Here is a 24193-nt window from a genome sequence, read left to right as displayed (position 1 = left end):
AAATCTTTCTGGTTTAAAATCTACTCTGTGTGTTGATTCAATAAGGTAAATATTAAAGGTATAACAAAATGGTTTTATATTACCAAGCAAACCACACTTTGGTATTTTTTTTTTTTTTTTTGGTTTTGTTTTGTTGCTACAAACACAATTTTTACATAAACAACAAAAGCCATGAAAAACATGTCACACAATGATGTCTTGCCATGGAATCCGCCCAACAGGTGACAAAAAATAATCTGTAAACTGGTCCCTCATCCTAGTAACAGAACCGGTGGAGCGAACAGAGGCACTGCGGTAATCCCACAAGGTTGTCTCCAATTCTTCGTCATCCAAGGTAACGGGCTCCTTTGAAATGACAAAATTATGGAGCACCACACATGCCTTCACAACATCGTCTACAGTTTTGGTTTCCAGTTTTATTGCCGTCAGCAGAACTCTCCACTTTGCCGTCAATATACCGAAAGAGCACCCTACTACTCTTCTTGCTCTGGTAAGACGGTAATTAAATACCCGCTTGGTACGGTTTAATTCACGGCTGCTGTATGGTTTCAGTAGGTGCGGCGACAGTTGAAAGGCTTCATCACCTACACACACATATGGCATGGCTGGTTCACTTGTTCCTGGGAGCGGTCTTGCTGGCGGGAAATTGTATGCATCTCCATACAGGCAGCGACCCATTGGAGAGTTTTTAAAAACTTGGGAGTCGTTGGACCGGCCATACGCTTCTACACAGCAAGGAATCGGCAGTTGGCGTCAGCAATAGCCATGAGTACAATGGAGAAATATTTTTTATAGTTGTAGTACTCGGAGCCTGTTCCTGCCGGTTTAGCAATCCTTATGTGTTTGCCGTCCACGGCACCAACACAATTTGGGAAATTGCAAATTCTCTCAAATTGTTCTGCACTTCTCAACCAGATTTCCATTGTTGGTTGTGGGATATACTCCGGCTGTAAAGTGTCCCAAATCCCCCGACATGTGTCCTTCACAATTCCGCCAATAGTGGAAATCCCCAGCCTGAATTGGAAATGGAGTGAAGTCAGAGACTCACCCGTAGCTAGGAAGCTGCAGAAAAAAAAAATGTAAAAAAAAAAATTGCACAGACCATCAACAAAAAAAACCAGTGGAATGGCCTCAAAGAAACCAAAAAATTACATGCTGCAGAAAATGCTGCACAATGTGTCAGCGCAGTTTTCTCTGCAGCATGTAATAACATTCAATATGACCAATGACACAAGAAAAAAAACCAGTGGAATGGCCTCAAACAAACCATAAAATTACATGCTGCAGAAAATGCTGCGCAATGTGTCAGCGCAGTTTTCTCTGCAGCATGTAATAACATTCAATATGACCAATGACATAAAAAAAAGATGCTTACCGCAGTGTCACCAGGAGCCGCTCCGCCGGTGTGATGGCAAGCCTCATCCTTGTGTCCTGCCTTTGGATCACATCCTCAAGTTTTCCAACCAAATAATCGAAATGTTCCATCCTCATCCGTACATAATTAAAGAATTTCTGTGGGTTGCACCGCAACTCCAGATAGAGAGTGGACTGGACACCCCTGGTCATCCGCAGCTCATTGTTTGGATGTATCCAGAATCGTCGCACTCTCCGTTGCATCCTCCGTCTTTCTGCTGCCGCCTCCTTCTCCCGCACTATGATATCCAAGCGATTCGTCTCAAATATAACATCAGTAACCAAACTCGCAATCCTCCCAAGTACACCATCCATCCTTGCCACTAAACTAAAACCCTCAAAAATGGGCTGTAAATACAGTCAGTATATAGATTTCCCTTAGTTTCCAGTAGCCAATCAAATTTTGGTGCCTCCCATTTTAACAACGGATCCGTCGTAAAAACGTATGCAACGGATGGTAAAAACGTATGCAACGCATCCAGCATTTCAACACAACCGTTTATCAGATTTGCGACGGATCCGTCGAAATGCTGTATGCGTTGCATACAGCATGCAGTTTTTTGACGCATCCGTTTTTTCGGGAAAAAGACGTTTTTGTGACGGTTTGCAGTTAACGCTAGTGTGAAAGTAGCCTAAGTAAAGAAAAACGACTGGCCATCATTGCTTTAAGAATTGAAGGTCAGTCAATCCGAAAAATTGGGCAAACTTTGAAAGTGTCCCCAAGTGCAGTGGCAAAAACCATCAAGCGCTACAAAGAAACTGGCTCACATGAGGACCGCCCCAGGAAAGGAAGACCAAGAGTCACCTCTGCTTCTGAGGATAAGTTTATCCGAGTCACCAGCTTCAGGAATCACAGGTTAACAGCAGCTCAGATTAGAGACCAGGTCAATGCCACACAGAGTTCTAGCAGCAGACACATCTCTACAACAACTGTTAAGAATAGACTTTGTGCAGCAGGCCTTCAAAATAGCTGCTAGGAAACCATTGCTAAGGACAGGCAACAAGCAGAAGAGACTTGTTTGGGCTAAAGAACACAAGGAATGGACATTAGACCAGTGGAAATCTGTGCTTTGGTCTGATGAGTCCAAATTTGAGATCTTTGGTTCCAACCACCGTGTCTTTGTGCGAAGCAGAAAAGGTGAACGGATGGACTCTACTTGCCTGGTTCCACCGTGAAGCATGGAGGAGGAGGTGTGATGGTGTGGGGGTACTTTGCTGGTGACACTGTTGGGGATTTATTCAAATTTGAAGGCATACTGAACCAGCATGGCTACCATAGCATCTTGCAGCGGCATGCTATTCCATCCGGTTTGTGATTAGTTGGACCATCATTTATTTTTCAACAGGACAATGACCCCAAACATACAGTTAGGGTCAGAAATATTTGGACAGTGACACAATTTTCGCGATTTGGGCTCTGCATGCCACCACATTGGATTTGAAATGAAACCTCTACAACAGAATTCAAGTGCAGATTGTAACGTTTAATTTGAAGGGTTGAACAAAAATATCTGATAGAAAATGTAGGAATTGTACACATTTCTTTACAAACACTCCACATTTTAGGAGGTCAAAAGTAATTGGACAAATAAACATAACCCAAACTAAATATTTTTATTTTCAATATTTTGTTGCAAATCCTTTGGTGGCAATCACTGCCTTAAGTCTGGAACCCATGGACATCACCAAATGCTGGGTTTCCTCCTTCTTAATGCTTTGCCAGGCCTTTACAGCCGCAGCCTTCAGGTCTTGCTTGTTTGTGGGTCTTTCCGTCTTAAGTCTGGATTTGAGCAAGTGAAATGCATGCTCAATTGGGTTTAGATCTGGAGATTGACTTGGCCATTGCAGAATGTTCCACTTTTTGGCACTCATGAACTCCTGGGTAGCTTTGGCTGTATGCTTGGGGTCATTGTGCATCTGTACTATGAAGCGCCGTCCAATCAACTTTGCAGCATTTGGCTGAATCTGGGCTGAAAGTATATCCCGGTACACTTCAGAATTCATCCGGCTACTCTTGTCTGCTCTTATGTCATCAATAAACACAAGTGACCCAGTGCCATTGAAAGCCATGCATGCCCATGCCATCACGTTGCCTCCACCATGTTTTACAGAGGATGTGGTGTGCCTTGGATCATGTGCTGTTCCCTTTCTTCTCCAAACTTTTTTCTTCCCATCATTCTGGTACAGGTTGATCTTTGTCTCATCTGTCCATAGAATACTTTTCCAGAACTGAGCTGGCTTCTTGAGGTGTTTTTCTGCAAATTTAACTCTGGCCTGTCTATTTTTGGTATTGATGAATGGTTTGCATCTAGATGTGAACCCTTTGTATTTACTGTCATGGAGTCTTCTCTTTACTGTTGACTTAGAGACAGATACACCTACTTCACTGAGAGTGTTCTGGACTTCAGTTGATGTTGTGAACGGGTTCTTCTTCACCAAATTAAGTATGCGGCGATCATCCACCACTGTTGTCATCCGTGGACGCCCAGGCCTTTTTGAGTTCCCAAGCTCACCAGTCAATTCCTTTTTTCTCAGAATGTACCCAACTGTTGATTTTGCTACTCCAAGCATGTCTGCTATCTCTCTGATGGATTTTTTCTTTTTTTTCAGCCTCAGGATGTTCTGCTTCACCTCAATTGAGAGTTCCTTTGACCGCATGTTGTCTGCTCTCAGCAACAGCTTCCAAATGCAAAACCACACACCTGGAATCCACCCCTGACCTTTTAACTACTTCATTGATTACAGGTTAACGAGGGAGACGCCTTCAGAGTTAATTGCAGCCCTTAGAGTCCATTGTCCAATTACTTTTGGTCCCTTGAAAAAGAGGACGCTATGCATTACAGAGCTATGATTCCTAAACCCTTTCTCCGATTTGGATGTGGAAACTATCATATTGCAGCTGGGAGTGTGCACTTTCAGCCCATATTATATATATATAATTGTATTTCTGAACATGTTTTTGTAAACAGCTAAAATAACAAAACTTGTGTCACTGTCCAAATATTTCTGGCCCTAACTGTACCTCCAGGCTGTGTAAGGGCTATTTGACCAAAAAGAAGGAGAGTGATGGGGTGCTACGCCAGATGTTTCTTTCATCACACACAGTCGAGTGAGCACGGCCAAGGTCTCTGCTGCTTCACACTGCAGTGCAATACTTACCAAATGCATTTCGGACCCGAGTCGGGGCATTGTCCCAGCCATCCCACATCTCCTTGGCCACCTCATTCCATAGGCGCCGCATTGTGACATAGTAACATAGTAACATAGTAACATAGTTAGTAAGGCCGAAAAAAGACATTTGTCCATCCAGTTCAGCCTATATTCCATCATAATAAATACCCAGATCTACGTCCTTCTACAGAACCTAATAATTGTATGATACAATATTGTTCTGCTCCAGGAAGACATCCAGGCCTCTCTTGAACCCCTCGACTGAGTTCGCCATCACCACCTCCTCAGGCAAGCAATTCCAGATTCTCACTGCCCTAACAGTAAAGAATCCTCTTCTATGTTGGTGGAAAAACCTTCTCTCCTCCAGACGCAAAGAATGCCCCCTTGTGCCCGTCACCTTCCTTGGTATAAACAGATCCTCAGCGAGATATTTGTATTGTCCCCTTATATACTTATACATGGTTATTAGATCGCCCCTCAGTCGTCTTTTTTCTAGACTAAATAATCCTAATTTCGCTAATCTATCTGGGTATTGTAGTTCTCCCATCCCCTTTATTAATTTTGTTGCCCTCCTTTGTACTCTCTCTAGTTCCATTATATCCTTCCTGAGCACCGGTGCCCAAAACTGGACACAGTACTCCATGTGCGGTCTAACTAGGGATTTGTACAGAGGCAGTATAATGCTCTCATCATGTGTATCCAGACCTCTTTTAATGCACCCCATGATCCTGTTTGCCTTGGCAGCTGCTGCCTGGCACTGGCTGCTCCAGGTAAGTTTATCATTAACTAGGATCCCCAAGTCCTTCTCCCTGTCAGATTTACCCAGTGGTTTCCCGTTCAGTGTGTAATGGTGATATTGATTCCCTCTTCCCATGTGTATAACCTTACATTTATCATTGTTAAACCTCATCTGCCACCTTTCAGCCCAAGTTTCCAACTTATCCAGATCCATCTGTAGCAGAATACTATCTTCTCTTGTATTAACTGCTTTACATAGTTTTGTATCATCTGCAAATATCGATATTTTACTGTGTAAACCTTCTACCAGATCATTAATGAATATGTTGAAGAGAACAGGTCCCAATACTGACCCCTGCGGTACCCCACTGGTCACAGCGACCCAGTTAGAGACTATACCATTTATAACCACCCTCTGCTTTCTATCACTAAGCCAGTTACTAACCCATTTACACACATTTTCCCCCAGACCAAGCATTCTCATTTTGTGTACCAACCTCTTGTGCGGCACGGTATCAAACGCTTTGGAAAAATCGAGATATACCACGTCCAATGACTCACCGTGGTCCAGCCTATAGCTTACCTCTTCATAAAAACTGATTAGATTGGTTTGACAGGAGCGATTTCTCATAAACCCATGCTGATATGGAGTTAAACAGTTATTCTCATTGAGATAATCCAGAATAACATCCCTCAGAAACCCTTCAAATATTTTACCAACAATAGAGGTTAGACTTACTGGCCTATAATTTCCAGGTTCACTTTTAGAGCCCTTTTTGAATATTGGCACCACATTTGCTATGCGCCAGTCCTGCGGAACAGACCCTGTCGCTATAGAGTCACTAAAAATAAGAAATAATGGTTTATCTATTACATTACTTAGTTCTCTTAGTACTCGTGGGTGTATGCCATCCGGACCCGGAGATTTATCTATTTTAATCTTATTTAGCCGGTTTCGCACCTCTTCTTGGGTTAGATTGGTGACCCTTAATATAGGGTTTTCATTGTTTCTTGGGATTTCACCTAGCATTTCATTTTCCACCGTGAATACCGTGGAGAAGAAGGTGTTTAATATGTTAGCTTTTTCCTCGTCATCTACAACCATTCTTTCCTCACTATTTTTTAAGGGGCCTACATTTTCAGTTTTTATTCTTTTACTATTGATATAGTTGAAGAACAGTTTGGGATTAGTTTTACTCTCCTTAGCAATGTGCTTCTCTGTTTCCTTTTTGGCAGCTTTAATTAGTTTTTTAGATAAAGTATTTTTCTCCCTATAGTTTTTTAGAGCTTCAATGGTGCCATCCTGCTTTAGTAGTGCAAATGCTTTCTTTTTACTGTTAATTGCCTGTCTTACTTCTTTGTTTAGCCACATTGGGTTTTTCCTATTTCTAGTCCTTTTATTCCCACAAGGTATAAACCGCTTACACTGCCTATTTAGGATGTTCTTAAACATTTCCCATTTATTATCTGTATTCTTATTTCTGAGGATATTGTCCCAGTCTACCAGATTAAGGGCATCTCTAAGCTGTTCAAACTTTGCCTTCCTAAAGTTCAATGTTTTTGTGACTCCCTGACAAGTCCCCCTAGTGAAAGACAGGTGAAACTGCACAATATTGTGGTCGCTATTTCCTAAATGCCCGACCACCTGCAGATTTGTTATTCTGTCAGGTCTATTAGATAGTATTAGGTCTAAAAGTGCTGCTCCTCTGGTTGGATTCTGCACCAATTGTGAAAGATAATTTTTCTTGGTTATTAGCATAAACCTGTTGCCTTTATGGGTTTCACAGGTTTCTGTTTCCCAGTTAATATCCGGGTAGTTAAAGTCCCCCATAACCAGGACCTCATTATGGGTTGCAGCTTCATCTATCTGCTTTAGAAGTAGACTTTCCATGCTTTCTGTTATATTTGGGGGTTTGTAACAGACCCCAATGAGAATTTTGTTACCATTTTTCCCTCCATGAATTTCAACCCATATGGACTCGACATCCTCATTCCCTTCGCTAATATCCTCCCTTAAAGTGGACTTTAGACAAGACTTTACATAGAGACAAACCCCTCCTCCTCTCCGATTTTTACGATCCTTTCTAAACAGACTGTAACCCTGTAAGTTAACTGCCCAGTCATAGCTTTCATCTAACCATGTCTCGGTTATTCCCACTATGTCAAAGTTACCTGTAGATATTTCTGCTTCTAGTTCTTCCATCTTGTTTGTCAGGCTTCTGGCGTTTGCGAGCATGCAGTTTAGAGGATTTTGTTTTGTTCCAATCTCCTCACTGTGGATTGTTTTAGAAATGTTCTTACCTCCCTTCAGAGTATGTTTTCCTGGGTCGTCTTTGTTCGAGTCTAATGTTTTTCTTCCCGTCCCCTCTTCTTCTAGTTTAACGCCCTCCTGATGAGTGTAGCGAGTCTTCTGGCGAATGTGTGTTTCCCAGGTTTGTTGAGGTGTAGTCCGTCTCTGGCGAGGAGTCCATCATACCAGTAATTCACACCGTGGTCCAGGAATCCAAATCCTTGTTGTCTGCACCATCGTCTTAGCCAGTTGTTTGCATCAAGGATCCTGTTCCATCTCCTGGTGCCATGCCCGTCTACTGGAAGGATAGAAGAAAAAACTACCTGTGCATCCAGTTCCTTTACTTTCTTCCCCAACTCTTCAAAGTCCTTGCAGATTGTCGGTAGGTCCTTCCTTGCCGTGTCATTGGTGCCAACATGTATCAGAAGAAATGGGTGGACGTCCTTGGAGCTGAAGAGCTTTGGTATCCTATCGGTCACATCCTTGATCATCGCACCTGGAAGGCAGCATACTTCTCTTGCAGTTATGTCCGGTCTGCAGATGGCTGCTTCTGTGCCTCTCAGTAGTGAGTCTCCCACCACCACCACTCTTCGTTGCTTCTTGGCTGTACTTTTTGCTGTCACTTGTTGCTGTGTGCCCTTTTCTTTTTTGCTTGCTGGTATTGCTTCATTCTTAGGTGTGCCATCTTCATCCTCTACAAAGATTTGATATCGGTTCTTCAGTTGTGTGGTTGGTGATTTCTCCATGGTCTTCTTGCTTCTTTTGGTCACATGCTTCCACTCATCTGCTTTTGGAGGTTCTCTGACACTTTTTTCACCTTCTGTGACCAGTAGAGATGCTTCTGTTCTGTCTAGAAAGTCTTCATTCTCTTTGATGAGTTTCAAAGTTGCTATTCTTTCTTCCAGACCCCGCACCTTTTCTTCTAAAAGGGCCACTAGTCTACACTTCTGACAGGTGAAATTGGATTCTTCTTCTGGTCGATCTGTGAACATGTAGCACATGCTGCAGCTCACCATGTAGGTTGTCACATCTGCCATGTTGCTTCTAGATCCTGCTGACTTGCTGTGTGTTTTCCTTCTTGTGTAATCTACTCAGCCAAGCTCTCTTGCAATAATGTCCTACAGGCAAAAATTTGTTTGTTTGTTTGTTTGTTTGTTTGTTTGTTGACGTTGTTTGAGTGCAGTGGATCCCGGGTGTCCCACAACAGGACTCGCTCCTGGATCAGGGAGATGAGGAGGTCATTCTCAATTAGATAATCCTCCCGTTGTGGAACCTAAAATTAAATAAAGTCATTAAAGTTTGGTCAATTAACATAAGGAAAAGAAAGAAAAAAAGATGCTGAGAAATGGCATGAATAGGAAAGTCAACATACAAAAGGATTCCAGAAGAAAAAAGTAAAGAAATACGAATGGAAAGAAAGATTCAAGAATATTACACTGAGGATACATAAAACAGTCAGCCTTGTATACGTACCCGCTGCCGTCTTTCAACCCGACCTTGACTCTGCTGCTCCTGCCCAGTCACTGCCGCAGTAGAAGAAGAGCTCTAAAAAAATGAAACACAAAAATTATCCCATGTGTGGATGTGACAGTGAATACTTACCAATCGGACGAGGCAAGTACTTACCTCACTGACATGCTCGACTTCCGACAGCCCAGGAAGAAACTCCTCATGAGAAGAAGAAGACATTCTGATGCATGTAGAAAGAAAGAAATGGCAGAAATTAGGACATGTAGAGACAGAAAATAGAAAATAAAGCCATTGGCTAGGATATACTCACATTGTTCAGAGTCTGGTTTCCTCCAAGGTGCTTGTGTCTGTCTGCTCTGCTTGGCTGTCTGCTGAGTAGTGACCTGCAAATGTCCACTACCTCCCTTTATCACCTGGTATGTGGGAGGTTGCTTATCAGTGTCTAGACATGTTTTTCTCTTGTGAAACACATGCGTTCACGAACGCAACCAAACGCATGTGCTTCTCAACTCTTGCGTTCATATTGACAGCAATGTGTTTTTTTGTCGCAAACCTTGCGCAATCGACCGCATGCGTTTCCAGGTGGCAAATTGACCCCTCTAAAAATTACTACATGTTGCATTTCCACGCCAAGCCGCAAACGACGAAACGACGCATGCGTCGTCAAACGCGGCAAAACGCGAACAATCACAAACGCATGCGTCCCTAATGTTAAATATAGGAATACACAACGCATGCGGATATATGCGGTAGAAACGCTGCAGATACAAACGCAAATGTGAAACCAGCCTTTGTGCTGCGTAAACTCACCTGCGGTGCGGGTTTACAAGCAGCAGCATGGCAATTATCTGCAGTGGAGCCATTATCAGCAGCATAGCCATCCGTTAGATGTGGTAAATCAACAAGGTTCACTGAACAAATGCTTATTTAACTATGTGATTAGAACACTGAGTTTTGGATGCAGTGAAAATACGCTGCGCCCAATACTCCTCTGTTTCCTGATCATGGGTACATAGCCTAATGGACATTGAAAATCTTCAATAGTAAAATCCACACATGACTGTGCAGATTTGAGTGTAGATTTTGTTGCAGAAATGCTGCTGATTTACCACAGATTTTCTTGGTGGAGTTCTGCAGAATATTGACATGTAGAATCACCAGTTCAAGTCAATTTCCCAATCTCCAGTCCTCATAGCCCCCAACACATCATGTTTTCAGGATTTCCTTAGTATTATACAGGTGCTGGAATTATTATGAAGGCAGCAGAAACAGCTACAGGTTCTCTCACCTGTTGGGGGCTGTGAGGACTGGAGTTTGGGAAACGCTGGTCTAGATAGTTTTCTCTTCTGTGTATGGATTGCATTTCACAAAATTTAATCCAAAATTCTGGAACAATAAGGGCTTGTCCGTATAATTTTTTGCCACATTTTTCCTCTTTTTTTATTGGCTAGGTAAAAGTAGTGTTTTACAGTAACAGCAAAGTGAATGAGATTGTCATGCAGTTTATTTTTTTTTTAGGAAAAATTGATTTCAAAAGGCACTGTGAAAGGAACACAGATATAGTATAATACATATAGTATAAAAGGATCAAAGAAAATAGTGCAGTAGCCAGCTTTTGAAACGCGTCGGAATTTGGTTTCAGCTTGGACTACAGGTGCGTCACACAGGACCATCTGAGCATACTGCAAGGGTAGAGGCACGCTCACCTTGGACTGCATGATCGATGAATTCAACTGGCAGTAATTGCCTCACTGCGCGTCACTGGCTGGGGCAGCGTTTTTCTGGACCATGACCAGTTCTGCACACTACTGCAAATAGGTATTCCAGCACCCATATCTATCCTCCTCATGGAGCACAAGAACCGGCAGGACCCTTGGTGTCTACTCATCATCAGCGCATGAGATGGCTTCATAGGAACCGACAGGACCCATACTGTTACCAGGTTAGAGGAACTCTGAGGCCGCATGCATACATTGCGGAAAGAGGTGTGGATTTTTGCGGACTGATTTTGGTAAATCTGCAGGTAAACCGCACTGCGTATTACCTGCGGAATTACCGCGGATTTTGAGCATTTTTTGGGGGCGGATTTTGTGCGGATTCCACCTGCGGTTTGACACCTGCAGATTCCTATTATAAAACAAAACTAGGAGTGGAGCAATCAGAGGAAAAGTATAATAGAAACACGTGATCATTTCTCCCTTTTTCACCCACTCCTGGTTTTGGCTTATAAATACTGAACTCACCAAATACTCAACGTGTGCACGTGGCCTTAAAAGATCTGGTGATTTGCGCTTGCTTGAACAAGCAATAGCACATAAAATTGTAACTTGGTATGGATCTTTTGAGGGGCAAAATCTTATTGTATTTGCATAGTCTACAGTACAATGTTTAAAACAGCTGATTATATCTCCACGCCTTGCAGAAAAGATACCTTTTAACCTCTGATAACTGTAAAATATGTTGTGCATTGAATTGATGATTTCCTAGAAAATATATTTCAATAGCAGGAAAATGCTATTCTATCACCACCAGATGGCGATAGAATGAGTGGCACACAGCAGTACCTGATCAAATGTATTTTTGATATACAGTATTTACCATTGAAACACATCTACCAATGTATAGTGAAAATATCATTTCAAAATTGTAGACTACGCCCAGAATGCAAGGCTTTTGTAACATTTATAATGTTGGCAGTTAGTTCTGCTGGGTATCTTTTAATTGCATATCGACCTGTGTGCCTGCATTAAAGCTTAGTTATATGAACAAATGGGAATAATGCTTATATTGTAATTTTATTGTTTGTTTTATGGCTAATTTGAACTGTTACATTTGTATATAACTGTGCTTCATAACAGAATTAATTACATTTATTTATAAATATCATTTGAAAGAAAAATACATACATCCAACACACCCAGTTTTTCACAAACTTTTCACACATTTTATAAAAATACACTGATCTTGTTACAAATAGAAGAATTATTAATTATCAATTTAACATTGCATACAAAGATATTAACAGACTGAAATACTAGACTATCACCCTAATGAAGCAGACAGTTTAAGTGAAGGTTTACGGACAGGCGTACCTTTGCCAAAATACTTTATGTGACTTTTTAAGATGCATGGGGCTGCTTTTCAAAAGCTTCTTTAAAAAATAAATAAATAAAATTTAAATAGCGTTTTTACTTTTTTTATTTTATTAGAATTAAATTGCAGAAAAAGTAAACTTTTTTTTTTCTGTACAGTTGGACGTCATAAATTGTATCATTCAATAGCTGGACTCAGAAAATGATTGTTTTAATATCAAAATTATACAGCCATTCTAACATGGGTTTACAAAATGAATACACCCTTATCATCAGGTCTGAGAGATCATTTTTTTCTAAAAGCAGTTGTGGAGCATAAAACATTATATTTCTTTTTTTTTTTCGTCCATTCCCATAATTGCCTAAACAACGTGCTTATCAAGGGCCGCATCAAAATATGAATGATAGACATTTATGGCCAAATTTGTAAGTTCTAGAGTACGACATGGAAGTGTAAAATGTAAGTGAGTGTGATCTTAAAAAAAACTTGATTCACATACTGCACAAATCTGCAATATTTGATGGCAAATCCACGTGACTCTCTATGATGCTGCAGATTTTTTTTTTTCGCATTTTAATTTAGATTTAAATGATGACATTATACAGTGAGTGACGGTCCTGTCCAAATCCTGCGTTTAACACAGGCCGCTTTTGTCTCTGATTTCTCTTAGATTTGCTAGTCTTTTTTTGGACATTTCCTCTACTTCTGTATGTGACCCTCACCATGATGCTACAGTAGCTGTCATGGTTCCCTTCTTCTGTACAAACCACACATTGTAAAGCTATTCTGGCATTTTATATCTATCACCAATGTGATAAACAGTATTCTCATCATTTATGGACAGAAAATGGAAGGTTTCAGGTCAGATTTGCCCCCCAAATCCCGTTTGGGAGCTAGCTGGCTGATTTTAGGCACACACCCCTTCAGCATTCGGAGAAGGCTGGGGTTGAGCGGATGTTTACAGCCGCCCTGACACTATGTGAAATATTAGGATTATATACAGACATGTGTGACGTGACCTGCCGCGGGTGGGAAGGGGCAGCTTGGCCCTATCCCAGGCTGGATAGAGGGATATCCTGTCCCAATGCGGGCAGGATACAGCTGTGCACACATCCCTCGGGAAATCCTTCCGCATTCTGACACATCAGCTGGATATACATCTGCCTGCCTGTAGCCATACATATAACCCTGTTTAGCTTATGCAGATACATATATACAGTATACACGTCTCCGTTTCCGTGACTCGTACGCCCTGGACCAAGGCCTCTCCGGCGCCTCACACTGACTTAACTGATATATACTGCATATAATATACACATTAATTCGTGGCATTTGTCGATGGTGACTTTGCGCCTCAGCACTAGGAATTTTGCACAGTTGATTTCATTGAGCTGTAGAGAGAAAACTGTTGCTATGGTGACTGGTCAGGAGCAGAGCATCCTCAGTACACATCTCCTCACAGTCCTGGCGTTCTCTCCCCTCCCTCCTTCTCTGTCTAATTCCTCCTGCCCTTTCTCCTACCTGTCTCCCTGTTGGACACCTCTGTACAAGTCTTTTTTTTTTCCTTTTTTCCCCCCAACCCTTCCCCCTCATTCCATTCCCTGTCTGTAAAATTCATGTCCTCTGTCCTGCATTCCATGTCTCTCTCCCTCCTCCCTGTTTCCCCCACCCCCACTTCCTACCCTTCCCTTCATTCCTTCTATATATCCTCTTCCCCACCTCCCTGTAGCAATCCATGTGTTGAGAATTCTTCCATCACAGAGACATGATGCAGTTATTGGGGGGCTCTAAGCTCTCCCCCCTGAAAGGGCTTCCATGGCAACAGCATCTGTGTTACCATGGCATTCTCTGATGTCATTCGCTCCTGTATCAGCGGAGCAGCAAAGCTTTGCTATATAGTAGGGGCCATAATCTGTTGCAGAGGCTATTGATAACCGTATTTTTTTGGGGGGGCAAAGTTTCTAGAAATATTTGCATAATCTACTCCTTAACTCTTCCAAGCCAGCTATGTAAATGTGCCATCAATACCAGTGAATTGAATTTGCGAGGGGAAGTGCACTCAGTCTTCAAAGGGTTAAGGAAATACTACCATGCATGCCAATGATAGCACTACGCATACCAATGATAATTACATTACACAAACCATATGTCAGACCCCCTTACCTTCTTTTTTTGTGAATGTGTTAATTAAAGTTTGCATCATGCCCTATACCATGAGCTAAAAATTCACAGATTTGCATCTGATAACGTGCAATCATTTGCATATCTCTGCCTCCGCTGTGTCACTGCTGCCGAAATTCGAGAGAAACTAGAATGTGCACACGTAAAAGGGACCTATCACTAGGTGGAAAGTGGCCAGATTTGACTTTTATTGTCTGTGTATCCCCCTGAATATTTAGAGATATGCGTCTTTTTATTTAGTGATAATTTTTATGCTCTTTTCCAAGGGAGTTGCTCACAGGGTAATAATGCAGAACAGCCTAAACGCACATCACATCGTCTGAGAAACCTGTGAGCCATGCCCCACCATAAAAAATAGTAATAAAAAAGGCGCACATCTCTGAAACTGTATCGTGGATTAAAAAAAACAAACTATGCAAACTGGGCCCTTTTTATCCTACTGGCAGAGCCTCATTACAGGGAACCTGTCACCAGGTCCCCTTTAAAGCACAGCTAGCACCTTTAAGTCCTCTTTTACATTATTATAGTAAATCCCCTCTGCACAGCACAAAAAAGATCTTTTATTATACCCACATACGTTGCAATTCAGTCCGATATGCATCGCTGGCTTGGCTTTGGCGAGTCCTCTCTCGTCGCAATCGCCGTCCTCCTGCTTAAGGCTGCCATCACACTAGCAGTATTTTGTCAGTATTTTACATCAGTATTTGTAAGCCAAAACCAGGAGTGGAACAAATAGAGGAAAAGTATAATAGAAACATATGCACCACTTCTGTATTTATCACCCACGCTGCAGCGTCGCTGTTTGGTCGCTGGAGAGCTGTCACACAGACAGCTCTCCAGCGACCAACGATCCCGAAGTCCCCGGGTAACCAGGGTAAACATCGGGCTACTAAGCGCAGGGCCGCGCTTAGTAACCCGATGTTTACCCTGGTTACCAGCGTAAAAGTAAAAAAAACAAACACTACATACTTACCTACCGCTGTCTGTCCCCGGCGCTCAGCTTCTCTGCACTCCTCCTGCACTGGCTGTGAGCGTCGCGGTAAAAACGCATTGCGATAAAAACCACAGCATGTTCATTAATTTTGTGGTTTTTTTGCGGATTTCCCACTACAAAATGCATTGGGAAGTGTCCGGAAAAAACCACGGCAAAAACGCGTCATAACCGCGGCAAAAACGCATCAAAATCGCTGCAAAAACGCATGCGGATTTCTTGCAGAAAATGTCCGGTTTTTCTCAGGAATTTTCTGCGAGAGATCCTGAACGTGTGCACATAGCTACAGTCAGACCATGCACATAAAGCAGTAACCTGGCCTCTCCGTATGTCTGTCATTGTGCACTTTTGCAGCAGAGATGTTGTGCGCAATTGACATCACTCTCTGTACGGAGTGAAAACTGTTTATGCAGCTACAATTAAGTCAATAAAAGCAACTGGAACATTGGCACATACGTGATGATGTACTCACCGCTTCTTAGAAAGCAGAGAATAGAAATCAGTCTGAATCTGAATAAAATAATAATAAAAAATGAAACGTGACATGGTGTAGTCACATGTAATATATATTTTTTATTCATGACCCAGCAGAAACAATGTGCCATCCATAGCTTGAACTGTATATTTACAATCTCATCATTGCCATAAGTTACATACCTGATAACAAATATACACAGTACTAATAAATGCACACTAGATGATATAAGCTTAGTGTATAGTTTCTTGTAGTCATGTTACCTTAATTACCTTACTTTTATAATCATCTCTTATTACGAATTCACTAGAGATAAGGGGATTTCCCCTCTTCAGTCTATCCTCAATGCAGCAGCCATGGTCATCTACCTGGCTAATCGGTATTCAGATGCAGCCGATCTTCGCCAGTCATTACACTGGCTGCCCATTTATTATATTATCCAATTCACAGTACTTGTTCTCACCCACAAAGCTCTCCGCAGTGCGGCACCCCCATACATCTCCTCCCTCATTTCGGTCTATCGGCCTAGCCGACAGCTGCGCTCTGCAAAAGACTTTCGACTAACCTCTGCACTAATCCGTACCTCCCACTCCCGACTCCAAGACTTCTCCCGTGCTGCGTCAATCCTCTGGAATGCTCTACCCCAAGAAATTAGGACCATCCACAATTTGCATAGTTTTAGGCGCTCGCTCAAAACACATTTGTTCATAGCGGCCTATCATGTTCCCTAATAAAAGTAATTTTAGGTTTGTATGTGTGTGTGTAGCCCAATTCACTATCTCCATCTATCCCCCACCCCCTGAAGATGGCTGGACCATCATTGTAAATACATCCCTGTAAATACACACCTGTACCTTGTATCTCCCCCACCTCATTGTAGATTGTAAGCTCTCACGAGCAGGGTCGTCTTATTTCGCTTTATTGTATTGTTAACGTTGTTACTTATGACTTGCGTTTGAAAATGTTAAACTGTAAAGCGCTGCGGAATATGTTGGCGCTATGTAAATAAAGATTATTATTATTATTATTACTATTATTATTATTATTGATCGTGGAGGATCAAGTTCAAGTAGAATTTCCTGAAATTCGCAGATCCATGTGAATTGAAACACTCAGCAATTTGATTCCCAAGCATCAGCAAAAGAAATAAAAGAAATAAAATACATATTTCTGGCGCCATGTCTCACACTGGTGAAGACTCTGTGGGCATGCTAATGGTATCAGGCACAATCCCCCATAATGCCCTGCAGCAATCAGTTCACATGGTCAATCAGACAATCAGAGGGGTATATCACAGCCAATATAAAAGTCAGAGGCCGGCCAAGGAGCGCCATTTTATGCCTGTACTGTGCAGAGATAGAATCTTAGAGTACGATTTAAGAATAGAAAAATCCCTAATGTGATTGTGGAGAATTACTTCAGTGCTGATGCACAACATTCAAAATGGGAGTGATAGTCTCAGTCTACAAATACTAATCTAAATATGTAGCGAGTTGCTGTAGCTGTATAGTCGCTAATTGATTATTATTATTATTATCATTTATTTATATAGCACCATTGATTCCATGGTGCTGTACATGAGAAGGGGTTACATACAAGTTACAGATATCACTTACAGTAAGCAAACTAACAATGACAGACTGATACAGAGGGGCGAGGACCCTGCTCTTGCGGGCTTACATTCTACAATACACAATTATTATTATTATTATTATTATTATTATTATTATTATTTATTTATTTATATAGCACCATTGATTCCATGGTGCTGTACATGAGAAGGGGTTACATACAAGTTACAGATATCACTTACAGTAAACAAACTAACAATGACGGACTGATACAGAGGGGCGAGGACCCTGCCCTTGTGGGCTTACATTCTACAGGATTATGGGGAAGGAGACAGTAGGTTGAGGGTTGCAGGAGCTCCGGTGTTGGTGAGGTGGTAGCTCCGGTGTTGGTGATCAAACATGATCGCGGTGTTCCAGCGGTATAAGGAAGCATCGTGCAGGGAGGGGGCTCCCTGCGGGCTTCCCTGAGACCCTCGGAGCAACGCGATGTAATCGCGTTGCTCCGAGGGTCTCTTACCTCCTCCTCCCTGCAGCAGGCCTGGACCCTGCAGGGAGGTGGCTTCACTGCGCCTGCTCAGAGCAGGCGCCGGGAAGCCTGGAGAAGTGCAGGTCAGATCGCTGATCTGACACAGTGCACAGCAAAGTGTCAGATCAGCGATCTTACACTATAACATGATGCGCCCCCCCCCCCTCCCCCGGGGCAATGTTATAGTGTAAAAAAAAATATATTCACATGTGTAAAATAATTTTTTAAAAAATTCCCCCCAAAAAATATATATATATTGTTCTTAGAAATACATTTCTTTATCTAAATTAAAAAAAAAACAATAAAAGTACACATATTTAGTATCGCTGCGTCCGTAATGACCCCACCTATAAAACTATATCACTAGTTAACCCCTTCAGTGAACACCGTAAAAAAAAAAACGCAGCAAAAAACAACGCTTTATTCTCATACCGCCAAACAAAAAGTGGAATAACACGCAATCAAAAAGACTGATATAAATAACCATGGTACTGCTGAAAACGGCATCTTGTCCCGCAAAAAACAAGCTGCCATACTGCATCATCAGTGAAAAAATAAAAAAGTTATAGTCCTCAGAATAAAGCGATGCAAAAATAATTCTTTTTTCTATAAAATAGTTTTTATCTGCGCCGATTCTTTGGAATGCACTACCTAGGTTAATACGATTAATCCCTATTCCCCACAGTTTTAAGCGTGCCCTAAAAACTAATTTGTTCAGACTGGCCTACCGCCTCAATGCATTAACCTAACGATCCCTGTGTGGCCTATTTAAAAAAAAACTGCTACATACTTAGGCAGTTAACTGGTTCATGCAGCTTTACATGAACACCCGAGCCTTACACTATGGCTGGTCCGAATAACTATAGCAATTGTTACCATCCACCTCTCGTGTCTCCCCTTTTCCCCATAGTTTGTAAGCTTGCGAGCAGGGCCCTCATTCCTCCTGGTATCTGTTTTGAACTGTATTTCTGTTATGCTGTAATGTCTATTGTCTGTACAAGTCCCCTCTATAATTTGTAAAGCGCTGCGTAATATGTTGGCGCTATATAAATAAAAATTATTATTATTATTATTATTATCGTATAAAAGCGCCAAAACATAAAAAAATTATATAAATGAGGTATCGCTGTAATCATACTGACCTGAAGAATAAAACTGCTTTATCAATTTTATCAAACGCGGAATGGTATAAACGCCTCCCCCAAAAGAAATTCATGAATAGCTGTTTTTTTGGTTTTTGGTCATTCTGCCTCACAAAGATCGGAATAAAAAGCGATCAAAAAATGTCACGTGCCCGAAAATGTTACTAATAAAAACGTCAACTCGTCCCGCAAAATAACAAGACCTCACATGACTCTTTGGACCCAAATATGGAAAAATTAGAGCTCTGAAAATGTGGTAACGCAAAAAATATATTTTGCAATAAAAAGCGTCTTTCAGTGTGTGACGGCTGCCAATCATAAAAAGCCGCTAAAAAAAACACTATAAAAGTAAATCAAACCCCCCTTCATCACCCCCTTAGTTAGGGAAAATTTAAAAAAAATGTATTTATTTCCATTTTCCCATTAATGCTAGGGTTAGGGTTAGGGCTAGGGTTAGGACTAGAGTTAGGGCTAGGGTTAGGGTTAGGGTTAGAGCTAGGGTGAGGGCTAGGGTTAGGGCTAGGGTTAGGGTTAGAGCTAGGGTTAGGGCTAGGGTTAGGGTTAGGGCTGAGGTTAGGGTTAGGGCTAGGGCTAGGGTTAGAGCTAGGGTTAGGGCTAGGTTTAGGGTTGGGGCTAGGGTTAAGGCTACAGTTAGGGTTGGGGCTAAAGTTAAGGTTAGGGTTGGGGCTAAAGTTAGGGATAGGGTTGGGGCTAAAGTTAGGGTTAGGGTTTGGATTACATTTACGGTTGGGAATAGGGTTGGGATTAGGGTTAGGGGTGTGTCAGGGTTAGGGGTGTGTTTAGGGTTATCATTGAGATTAGGGTTAGGGGTGTGTTTGGATTAGGGTTTCAGCTATAATTGGGGGGTTTCCACTGTTTAGGCACATCAGGGGCTCTCCAAACGCGACATGGCGTCCGATCATAATTCCAGCCAATTTTGCGTTGAAAAAGTAAAACAGTGCTCCTTCCCTTCCGAGCTCTCCCGTGTTCCCAAACAGGGGTTTACCCCCACATATGGGGTATCAGCATACTCAGGACAAATTGGACAACAACTTTTGGGGTCCAATTTCTCCTGTTACCCTTGGGAAAATACAAAACTGAAGGCTAAAAAATAATTTTCGTGGGAATTTTTTTTTATTATTTTCACGGCTCTGCGTTATAAACTGAAGTGAAACACTTGGGGGTTCAAAGTTCTCACAACACATTTAGATAAGTTCCTTGGGGGGTCTAGTTTCCAATATGGGGTCACTTGTGGGGGGGGGGTTCTACCCTTTAGGTACATTAGGGGCTCTGCAAATGCAATGTGACGTCTGCAGACCATTCCATCTAAGTCTGCATTCCAAATGGCGCTCCTTCCCTTCCGAGCCCTTCCATGCGCCCAAACAGTGGTTCCCCCCCACATATGAGCTATCAGCGTACTCAGGGCAAATTGGACAACAACTTTTGGGGTCCAATTTCTCCTGTTACCCTTGGAAAAATACAAAACTGGGGGCTAAAAAATAATTTTTGTGGAAAAAAAAAGATTTTTTATTTGCACGGCTCTGCGTTATAAACTGTAGTGAAACACTTGGGAGTTCAAAGCTCTCACAACACATCTAGATGAGTTCCTTAGGGTGTCTACTTTCCAAAATGGTGTCACTTGTGGGGGGTTTCTACTGTTTAGGTACATTAGGGGCTCTGCAAACGCAATATGACGCCTGCAGACCAATCCATCTAAGTCTGCACTCCAAATGACGCTCCTTCCCTTCCGAGCTCTGCCATGCACTCAAACGGTGGTCCCCCCTACATATGGGGTATCAGCATACTCAGGACAAATTGGACAACAACTTTGGGGTCCAAATTCTTCTCTTACCCTTGGGAAAATAAAAAATTGGGGGCAAAAAGATAATTTTTGTGAAAAAATATGATTTTTTATTTTTACAGCTCTGCATTATAAACTTCTGTGAAGCACTTGGTAGGTCAAAGTGCTCACCACACATCTAGATAAGTTCCTTAGGGGTCTACTTTCCAAAATGGTGTCACTTGTGGGGGGTTTCAATGTTTAAGCACATCAGTGGCTCTTGAAACGCAACATGGCGTCCCATCTCAATTCCTGTCAATTTTGCATTGAAAAGTCAAACGGCGCTCCTTCCTTTCCAAGCTTTCCCATGCGCCCAAACAGTGGTTTACCCCCACAAATGGGGAATCAGCGTACTCAGGACAAATTGTACAACAACTTTTGGGGTCCAATTTCTTCTCTTACCCTTGGGAAAATAAAAAATTGGGGGCGAAAGATTATTTTTGTGAAAAAATATGATTTTTTATATTTACGGCTCTGCATTATAAACTTCTGTGAATCACTTAATGAGTCAAAGTGCTCACCACATATCTAGATAAGTTCCTTAGGGGGTCTACGTTCCAAAATGGTGTCACTTGTGGGGAGTTTCAATGTTTAGGCGCATCAGGGGCTCTCCAAACGCAACATGGTGTCCGATCTCAATTCCAGTCAATTTTGCATTGAAAAGTCAAATGGCGCTCCTTCGCTTCCGAGCTCTGTCATGCGCCCAAACAGTGGTTTACCCCCACATATGGGGTATCAGCACACTCAGGACAAATTGTACAACAACTTTTGGTGTACATTTTCTCCTGTCACCCTTGGTAAAGTAAAACAAATTGGAGCTGAAGTTAATTTTTTGTGAAAAAAAGTTAAATGTTCATTTTTATTTAAACATTCCAAAAATTCCTGTGAAACATCTGAAGGGTTAATAAACTTCTTGAATGTGGTTTTGAGCACCTTGAGGGGTGCAGTTTTTAGAATGGTGTCACACTTTGTTATTTTCTATCATATAGACCCCTCAAAATGACTTCAAATGAGATGTGGTCCCTAAAAAATGGTGTTGTAAAAATGAGAAATTGCTGGTCAACTTTTAACCCTTATAACTCCCTAACAAAAAAAAATTTTGGTTCCAAAATTGTGCTGATGTAAAGTAGACATGTGGGAAATGTTACTTATTAAGTATTTTGTGTGATATACCTCTGTGATATAATTGCATAAAAATTCAAAGATGGAAAATTGCGAAATTTTCTAAATTTTCACCAAATTTCCATTTTTTCACAAATAAACGCAGGTAATATCAAACAAATTTTACCAATATCATGAAGTACAATATGTCACGAGAAATCATTGTCAGAATCACCGGGATCCGTTGAAACGTTCCAGAGTTATAACCTCATAAAGGGACAGTGGTCAGAATTGTAAAAATTGGCCCAGTCATTAACGTGCAAACCACCCTTCGGGGTAAAGGGGTTAATAGCTGCATTTTTTTATATATATTTTTTTTCACACAGTGCAAGCAAGGAGAGTCTGTATTAAACCACTCATTGCTAATTGTGAAACTAAAACCAAATCCTAAATTCAAAGCTTGTGTGACACTGAAAGTGTAATTCCTGCATTTTGAGACATGCAAGTAATTTTTTTTTAAATGGTGTAAAGAGTAGCTGGTGGCTTTGTCACATTAAAGACGAACACATTAGTCGCTAAAATCATGGAAAGCCTAAAATGAACCAGGAGTGGTTCAGTGCCAACTTTTATTCATCTATATGAGGTGCTAATGATTCATTTGACTAAGGCTACTTTCACACTTGCGTTGTTTAACGTACGTCGCAATGCGTCATTTTGGAGAAAAAAACGCATCTTGCAAATTTGCCCGCAGGATGCGTTTTTCTCCATAGACTTGCATTAGCCGATGCATTGTGACGTATGGCCACACATCGCATCCGTCATGCGACGGATGCGTCGTGTTTTGGCTGGCCGTCGGCACATAAAAAGTTGCATGTAATTTTTTTGTGCGTCATGTCCGCCATTTCCGACCGTGCATACGCGGCCGGAACTCCGCCCCCTCCTCCCTGGATATTACAATGGGGCAGATATGCGTTGAAAAACTGCATCCGCTGCTCCCGTTGTTCATTTCTTTCCTAATGTGCGTCGATACTTCGGCTCGACGCATTGCGACGGGCTCGTACTGACGCAAGTGTGAAAGTAGCCTAAGCCACCTTACTGCCTGGCTGTTTTCTACACCACTCTGCCAAAGCCAAATGGCAATATCCAGCCGGTCCTAACTTACTAATGTACAGCAATGGCGCTGGCCCTAAATGGCCAAACATTTCCTTAACTGCCCCATCCTAACTCTCCACCATGTTGCTCCTGGCTGCTTTGTTTCATAGTGCTATACTGCACTGCTGCAGCTGGGTCTGCAGTCGCTAGCCCTAAACTGACAATTTATCGTCTTGTTTGCCCTGTCCTGGCTGCTGTGTTTCATAGAATGTAGTACTGATACTGGGAAATGTACTCTCTTGAGTTTATACAAACATGAAACAACTCTCAAAATAGGGCTAATTTGTGGGAACGGATTGCTGACAACAAGCCATTGCTTCTTCACTTTGAAAACAGTACTCCTATTTTGCCTCCCTAAAAAGGGGATAATTTTTGGATGGTTTGATAAAAGCCATGTATAGTTTGCCATTCATTTAATGATTAGCAAACCAGTTGCAGACTGTAAAATGAAATAATTTTTATATACTAGTTGAGAAACAATAATTTCTTTATGTTTAAAATGGTACAGATGTGTTGTCTCCCTTATTAAATAATTAATTTTTGGACGGTTTTTGAGAAAGCTATTGATCATTTAATTATTAAGGTGCTAATCTCTTGATGTTTTCAAAACAGGAATTATTTTTGCACCCAAATGTGTTCCATTTGCACTGCCTGTTTATAAACAAAACCAATGTAGGCATCTGTCCCCAAACAGGATTAATATTTGGACTGTTTATACTATATAAATGTCCTCAAAAGCCTGAAACAGCTGGGGTTAAATAGGCTGCTGCTTACCATTGTTTACCATCCGTTTTCTCCATGCCAGATAGATTGAGGTCACTTGAACATTAGAAAGTCTGTATTTGCATTGCAGAGCTCAAAATAGGTTCAATAGACACCAAAGGGAACCATTAGTGTTATACACATATGTTCAAAGCAATTAGAGACCTTTTAGTTATGTGATTTACAGCAAAGTTACTTGCAGAGACTGACATTTTCTGGGAACCCCAGGGTCCTGGTCGTTGCAGTAATGTCATTTTCCTCTAGGGGAGAGTGATGT

The sequence above is a fragment of the Ranitomeya imitator genome, chromosome 3, assembly GCF_032444005.1.
Source record: "Ranitomeya imitator isolate aRanImi1 chromosome 3, aRanImi1.pri, whole genome shotgun sequence".
Taxonomy (NCBI): Eukaryota; Metazoa; Chordata; class Amphibia; order Anura; family Dendrobatidae; genus Ranitomeya; species Ranitomeya imitator.
The sequence above is the reverse complement of the archived record's forward strand: the minus strand, read 5'-3'. Positions refer to the sequence as shown.